The sequence below is a fragment of the Poromitra crassiceps genome (genome assembly GCF_964638095.1).
Source record: "Poromitra crassiceps genome assembly, chromosome: 9".
Classification (NCBI taxonomy): domain Eukaryota; kingdom Metazoa; phylum Chordata; class Actinopteri; order Beryciformes; family Melamphaidae; genus Poromitra; species Poromitra crassiceps.
Genome location: NC_139630.1, coordinates 19,030,169 through 19,038,272, shown reverse-complemented (window position 1 = coordinate 19,038,272; position 8,104 = coordinate 19,030,169). Strand labels below are relative to the sequence as shown.

Here is an 8,104-nt window from a genome sequence, read left to right as displayed (position 1 = left end):
CCTCCGCTAGCACGAGTTTTGGGAAGCTAGGCTGTAGGAGAAAGTCATGGTGTAGTGCTTATGGCCAGCCACGGGGAGGAGAGGAGAGGAGAGGAGGAGAAGGAAGGGGAGATTGAAAAAAGGAGAGAGAGGGGGAGTGGGAGAAGATGACAATAATGATCCAGTAGATCACAGGGAGTGGAGGGATGGGGGGGGGGGGGGGGGCGATGATGGAGAGAAACAGGAGTGTTCAGAACTCGTCTTGGTCTCCTTGTGCCCCCTTGATGATCTCTTCATCCTCTGGTGGAGCAAATCCCTCCTGGATAAGAAGGTCAAAGGTCAATATACAGCAGGGATACTTAACTTCCTTTGCCCGGGAGCCACTTCTGCAAAAATGACAGGAGGCCAGGGCCATTAATAATATAAATGTTTCTGTAGTGGATTGTAGGTGTTTATGGTGCCAGTCGGAGTTTAGTATTTTAACGTTAACGATTTTTACACTCTGCCATGAACCCACATAGCATCACTCTGAACCACCAAGCAGAATGCAAACAAATGATCAAAGCACTAAGGGAAGTTCAATACACAGTGATTTGGTGGTACAATGAAAACTACTCACAAATGAAAAATTAAAAAGTCCAAATCATAAACCAAACTAGATGTTATTCACCAGAAATAGTTCAGTTAGAAACAAACAAGAAAACAAGAAACAAGAAACTAGAACGACCGCACCACGGATATATGCCTCCGCCAACAAGTGGGCAGTCCGTCTATCCATCCAGACTTGAAGTTGTGAAGAAATTCCGTCAAGGCGATACTGAGATATGGCGTTAACGAGCTTGAAAATGGTGTTTGTGAGGTCACAGTGACCTTGACCTTTGACCACCAAAATGTAATCAGTTCATCCTTGAGTCCAAGTGGACGTTTGAGCCAAATTCGAAGGAATTGCTTCAAGGCGTTCCTGAGATATCGCATGAACAACACTGAGCTATATTAAATGTGGAGACTGTGACTCCACCTCCTCCCAGTATACTGTTTTAATGCTCAAATCAGTGGAGCAGATTCTGTGCAGTAGCTCTGTTGGTCCAGAGTCCCCACCCCTCTAATGTAGCTGCTGCTGGTTCTAGCTGTGTGCACAGTGCGTAGTGTATTTATATACAGTCAATGCTCTATAGCTCTGTAAATATGGCACTTTAAGTTCTATTAGTTTTTGTCTCACCAAAAGTAACCATGTAGATTCCCACTATGAGCTCAGTTTATCAAAATGACGCCTGTATGGAAATGTGATTTTCGTGGTCAGAGATCAGGAGGAACCAGGGGCCAGCCGGTCATCTCAGCTCCTAGCAGCCAGACTCTGGGCTGCTCGAGCTGGGCAGCTTATCAGCATACATGGGAAATTATCAGATTAACTGATCTTTGCAGCTCTGTTTTGATTAGCTAATGTGTCAGTGGGATTTTGATTAACGTTATGATTTATCTCCTTTTGGAAATGTAACTGAAGCTTTAGGCTACGTTGCTGGGCAGCGTAGCTAACATTCTATGGCGATATTAACTAACTTGATGACTGTAGCTCACTGTATACTGCGCGGAGGCTGACGGTAAAGGCAGTGTGTATCTTGGTTATGTATGGGGTTATGGCAAATGAGCGAAACTCCTGGAAAGGAGAAACACACCTTATGTGCCCACACATTTTTTTTTTTTTAACCTATGTGGCGTTTTGTGTGTGTATGTGTATGTGTATGTGTGTGTGTGTGTGTGTGTGTGTGTGTGTGTGTGTGTATGTGTATGTGTGTGTGTGTGTGTGTGTGTGTGTGTGTGTATGTGTATGTGTGTGTGTGTGTGTGTGTGTGTGTGTGTGTGTGTGTGTGTGTGTGTGTGTGTGTGTGTGTGTGTGTGTGTGTGTGTGTGTGTGTGTGTGGCATGGTGGGGGTCTATACCTCTGTGGCGTACAGTATGTCCAGGATTTTATTGATGACAGGTTGGATTTCGCTGCCTTCACCGTCCTGGCAGATGAGCTCGATGTCTCTCAGCTTGCTGAAGTAGAAGTCCCTCTCCTTCTCCAGGCCGTCCACCGTCTGCTTCAGATCCAGCAGCTACACAGAGAGACAGAGAGGAGACGCACCGTCACACAGAGAGACAGAGAGGAGACGCACCGTCACACAGAGAGACAGAGAGGAGACGCACTGTCACACAGAGAGACAGAGAGGAGACGCACTGTCCGTCACACAGAGGGACAGAGAGGAGACGCACTGTCCGTCACACAGAGAGACAGAGAGGAGACGCACCGTCCGTCACACAGAGAGACAGAGAGGAGACGCACCGTCCGTCACACAGAGGGACAGAGAGGAGACGCACCGTCCGTCACACAGAGGGACAGAGAGGAGACGCACCGTCACACAGAGAGACAGAGAGGAGACGCACCGTCCGTCACACAGAGAGACAGAGAGGAGATGCACTGTCCGTCACACAGAGAGACAGAGAGGAGACGCACCGTCCGTCACACAGAGAGACAGAGAGGAGACGCACCGTCCGTCACACAGAGAGACAGAGAGGAGATGCACTGTCCGTCACACAGAGAGACAGAGAGGAGACGCACCGTCCATCACACAGAGGGACAGAGAGGAGACGCACCGTCCGTCACACAGAGGGACAGAGAGGAGATGCACTGTCCGTCACACAGAGAGACAGAGAGGAGACGCACTGTCCGTCACACAGAGAGACAGAGAGGAGACGCACCGTCACACAGAGGGACAGAGAGGAGATGCACCGTCCGTCACACAGAGGGACAGAGAGGAGACGCACTGTCACACAGAGAGACAGAGAGGAGACGCACCGTCCGTCACACAGAGAGACAGAGAGGAGACGCACAGTCACACAGAGGGACAGAGAGGAGACGCACTGTCACACAGCACAGGAATAGTTTGGTAACTGCTGTCATATTTTCACCTTCTTCTGAGTCCAAATCACTGTAAAAACATCTTGTCTGAGTCCAAATCACTATAAAAACATCTTGTCTGAGTCCAAATCACTGTAAAAACATCTTGTCTGAGTCCAAATCACTGTAAAAACATCTTGTCTGAGTCCAAATATCTTGTCTGAGTCCAAATCACTGTAAAAACATCTTGTCTGAGTCCAAATCACTTTAAAAACATCTTGTCTGAGTCCAAATCACTGTAAAAACACCTTGTCTGAGTCCAAATCACTGTAAAAACACCTTCTCTGAGTCCAAATCACTATAAAAACATCTTGTCTGAGTCCAAATCACTGTAAAAACACCTTGTCTGAGTCCAAATCACTTTAAAAACATCTTGTCTGAGTCCAAATCACTGTAAAAACACCTTGTCTGAGTCCAAATCACTGTAAAAACACCTTGTCTGAGTCCAAATCACTATAAAAACATCTTGTCTGAGTCCAAATCACTATAAAAACATCTTGTCTGAGTCCAAATCACTGTAAAAACACCTTGTCTGAGTCCAAATCACTGTAAAAAACCTTGTCTGAGTCCAAATCACTGTAAAAACATATTGTCTGAGTCCAAATCACTGTAAAAACATCTTGTCTGAGTCCAAATCACTGCAAAAACATCTTGTCTGAGTCCAAATCACTGCAAAAACACCTTGTCTGAGTCCAAATCACTATAAAAACATCTTGTCTGAGTCCAAATCACTATAAAAACATCTTGTCTGAGTCCAAATCACTGTAAAAACACCTTGTCTGAGTCCAAATCACGGTAAAAAACCTTGTCTGAGTCTAAATCACTGTAAAAACATCTTGTCTGAGTCCAAATCACTGTAAAAACATCTTGTCTGAGTCCAAATCACTGCAAAAACATCTTGTCTGAGTCCAAATCACTGTAAAAACATCTTGTCTGAGTCCAAATCACTATAAAAACATCTTGTCTGAGTCCAAATAACTGTAAAAACACCTTGTCTGAGTCCAAATCACTGTAAAAAACCTTGTCTGAGTCCAAATCACTGTAAAAACATCTTGTCTGAGTCCAAATCACTGTAAAAACATCTTGTCTGAGTCCAAATCACTGCAAAAACATCTTGTCTGAGTCCAAATCACTGCAAAAACACCTTGTCTGAGTCCAAATCACTATAAAAACATCTTGTCTGAGTCCAAATCACTATAAAAACATCTTGTCTGAGTCCAAATCACTGTAAAAACACCTTGTCTGAGTCCAAATCACTGTAAAAAACCTTGTCTGAGTCTAAATCACTGTAAAAACATCTTGTCTGAGTCCAAATCACTGTAAAAACATCTTGTCTGAGTCCAAATCACTGCAAAAACATCTTGTCTGAGTCCAAATCACTGTAAAAACATCTTGTCTGAGTCCAAATCACTATAAAAACATCTTGTCTGAGTCCAAATAACTGTAGAAAAAATGTAAAAACATAACCACTGTCCCTTGTATCTGTTTCTCTTTGCATCCGTTCTGACAGAAAACGGCTCACTCCTCTTTCCAGAGAATCTCTCTGCTCCTCCAGACCTCCACTGAGCCCTGACTCCGCCCACACTGAGCCCTCACTCCGCCCACACTGAGCCCTGACTCCGCCCACACTGAGCCCTGACTCCGCCCACACTGAGCCCTGTCTGTTTTCCCCGGGGAGGAAGCTGCTTGCCCGGGCAAGCTAGCTGTCAGGCACCGCTACAATGACGCAGCTCTCTCTCTAGCCAATCACAGTGCTACACTGACAGAACTCTCTCTCTAGCCAATCACAGTGCTACACTGACAGAACTCTCTCTCTAGCCAATCACAGTGCTACACTGACAGAACTCTCTCTCTAGCCAATCACAGTGCTACACTGACAGAACTCTCTCTCTAGCCAATCACAATGCTACACTGATGGAACTAGTGTTGTCATGATACCAAGATTTTACCCTGTGATACTATACCAGCCAAAGTATCATGATACCGGGTAGTATGACGATACCATGGAGAAATCTGTATATTTTGTTTTATGAATGTGCAATGTATTTACCTCCACAATTAAGCAGATTAAGAAGATAATCACAGCCGTGACGATATTAGACAACAACAGCACGACCTCGGGTGTGATATTGCTTTTATACAACAGTTGTACAGCATAAACAAAGCTATTCATCAAGTAATAATAGCATTTTTGTCAAGTAATTTGCGACAACTGATGATTTCTGTCTATTATTCGCCTCCGCCAACAAAAACAGTTCCCCCAGGTCTGCACTAGTGTTAGTTACCAAGCAAGCAGAAACAGTAATATTTCCAACCAGTGAGAGGCAGCAATGTGCCGCAAGGCATCTAGCCTGCCGCAAAGCTATTAGAAGCAGCAGAAGAAGAAGCTCAACAGATAGCTCGCTAACAGATTAGCACTAGTATTTTGGCAAACTATCAAAAACAGCGTTTTTTTTATTATGTTTTAATGACACACGTCATTTAGTGTTACTAGACACACGTAACTCTATAGACAAGTTTCCTGGGCACTTCCGGTTTGCTTCCGGACTTGGCCGCGATCGTGTCTGTCGCTTCCGGTGTTTGTGAATACGGAGAAGCGTAACGTACTCCCGTAGTAGCCATAGCGACCGCCGAAAAAATGCAAACTTGGGATCATTCTGCGAGTCTCCTATCTAATGAAAGAGTGTCTATCCCACACCCGTTGACAGTGGACACATGGGAAGATAATATGTGTAAATGGCCGAACGTAACTACAGGCAGGATTATAGCGTATTTTGAGGAATCAATGGCGGTGGACGGCAACGCGATGAACTATCTCAAAAGCTCCGAAGCGTCAGCCAGACTAACGTTAGGTTACAGTCCTCTCCTCTGTCACAGTCAGTCAGACTAATGTTAGGTTACAGTGACAGTACTCTCCTCTCTCACAGTCAGACTAACGTTAGGTTACAGTCCTCTCCTCTCTCACAGTCAGTCAGACTAACGTTATGTTACTGTCCTCTCCTCTGTCACAGTCAGTCAGACTAACGTTAGGTTACAGTGACAGTACTCTCCTCTCTCACAGTCAGACTAACGTTAGGTTACAGTCCTCTCCTCTCTCACAGTCAGTCAGACTAACGTTAGGTTACTGTCCTCTCCTCTGTCACAGTCAGCCAGACTAACGTTAGGTGTCTCTCCATTCAAAAACAACCCAGTTTGCCTTGATCACTGCAAAACATGACATGCCGTGTGTAGCCTCCACACAATAGGGCTACACACGGTAAATCATGGTAAATACGCAGCACAATACCCGCCGTGGTAAACAGAAGAAGACTGGGATATTAACTTTAAGGCGACTCACTTCTAGACTTGAATAAAATTGTATTCACCTACTATCTGCTCCGTGGATTACCATTTTACAATTTCGGAGACGAAATTGTAACATAGCAACGTTGGTCCACAAACGTTGCTATTTAAAAAAAAAATTGGGAGATCGGGTTGGGATTATAACGTTAGTTTGCCGAGTCGCACCTGGTAATCCAGAAATGGCGTTATGGTACCTTTGTCTACTTGTAGATCATCAAGAAACTTTAAATTAATAACGTTAGATGTGTTTAACAGAGCTGTATATCGGGTCTAGCAGCTGATCAGCAGCTCAGACAGCCTCAAACACGAGGTGATTGTCAGCTCTATAATTCGCAAAATAGCAGTGGATGGAAACGCGCACTGTGTTTTGTGACAGCCACGCACTGCACAATGTGTTCCAGAATAACCCATTGTAACGTCTGCTAACGTTAGTGTAGCTGATGTTATCGATCGTTGTAAAAAAGTTTGGATATTTCGGCTGCTGCCTTCTGATGTGCTCGCTGCTGTGGACGCAATGTGGACTTAAACGGAAGCCGGGGACACGAAAGGCTGCTATGGCGCCGCCCTAGGAACGGCCCAGGAAACTTGTCTATAGAGGTCCATTGTGAGGTCAGTTTATCAAAATAACGCATATCTTGAAAATGGTTTTACTTTGTGGAGTAAATCAGCAGCTAACAGGCTGGAGGAGGCTCACACCATGGATGTATACAGTCAATGATTTAGAGCAGCTGTGAAGCGGAGTGATCTACACACAGTGAAGTGCCAGTGCTGTTATTATGAAATATCAGCACTGCTAGGATCCCTCTTGTCCAATCAAATTGCTCGGCCGGAACTAACTGTTGTATAAATTATATTATAAAACGGCTCTCTCAAATCAAGCAATCTGATTGGTTCACAGCCATTGTATAATTCCAGTAACCGAGTTCAATAACCCATGGCCATGGGTTATTGGTTGCCATGGCAACTCTCTTACTAAGAGAGTAATAATAAGGCTTACCTCAAATGACAACGTAGGAAAAAAAAATGGCGGAGACAGCTGTCAGATCCTTGTGAATCGATCTTCGCTTATAACTTTACTAATAGTTCGCAGAAAATTATGTTTTGTACAAGAATAGATGCGGGCTAATGTCTTCTTTGCAAAAGAAAGGCTGTTAACCCCGCATTTAACCCCGCATTTAACCCCGTAACGTTAGTTGGTGTCGGGCAAGCGCTGAGAATGCAACGCTGCGCTCGAGCTGCCTGGGTTTCCAGAAAGCTCTCAGCTACTCAGCAAGCGCCAGGATTGGCCAATGTCAACTTCAGTCTCCAGAACGATCCAATCAAATTACCCGCATGTTCTTGCGGTCCCGCCTTACAGTAGTGTTTCAACTGACTCTATCAGAATGACATGCCAGTCGGAGTCGGACTTATAGTATTATTATTATTATTATATTATCATACTTGGAAACCGTTTTATAAAAGCAATATAGCACTCGAGCTGCGTGTGTTGTGGAATATATCCCCCTGCTCAGCAGTTATCCCACTCGGCCTGCGGCCTCGTGGGATAACAGCTGATCAGGGGGATATATTCTTCACAACACACTGGCTCTCATGCTATATTGCTTAAATATACCTTAGGCAGAAATACAATGGTTTCACAGTATCTCAGGCACCTCTAAAATGTGTTATTGTAAAATAACTGCTCATATATATATATATATATATATATATAATATATATAAGCAGATATTTTACAATAACACACATATAGCTCGATAGATAGATAGACAGACAGACAGACAGACAGATAGATAAATAGATAGATAGATAGATAGATAGATAGATAGATAGATAGATAGATAGATAGAT

The 8,104-nt window shown here is 44.2% G+C and overlaps 1 pseudogene across 1 annotated transcript in view; it reads right to left on the bottom strand.

The window, feature by feature from the left end:
- Positions 1 to 229: 229 nt before the first annotated feature.
- Positions 230 to 8,104, bottom strand: part of LOC310782938 (microtubule-associated protein RP/EB family member 3 pseudogene) — a 10,938-nt pseudogene continuing 3,063 nt past the window's right edge. Inside the window, exons 2-3 of the transcript in view lie at positions 1,917 to 2,072; positions 230 to 298 (exon numbers count right to left, since the gene is read on the bottom strand). The product of the transcript in view is annotated as a microtubule-associated protein RP/EB family member 3 pseudogene (transcript). The remainder of the gene's footprint in view (positions 299 to 1,916; positions 2,073 to 8,104) is intronic.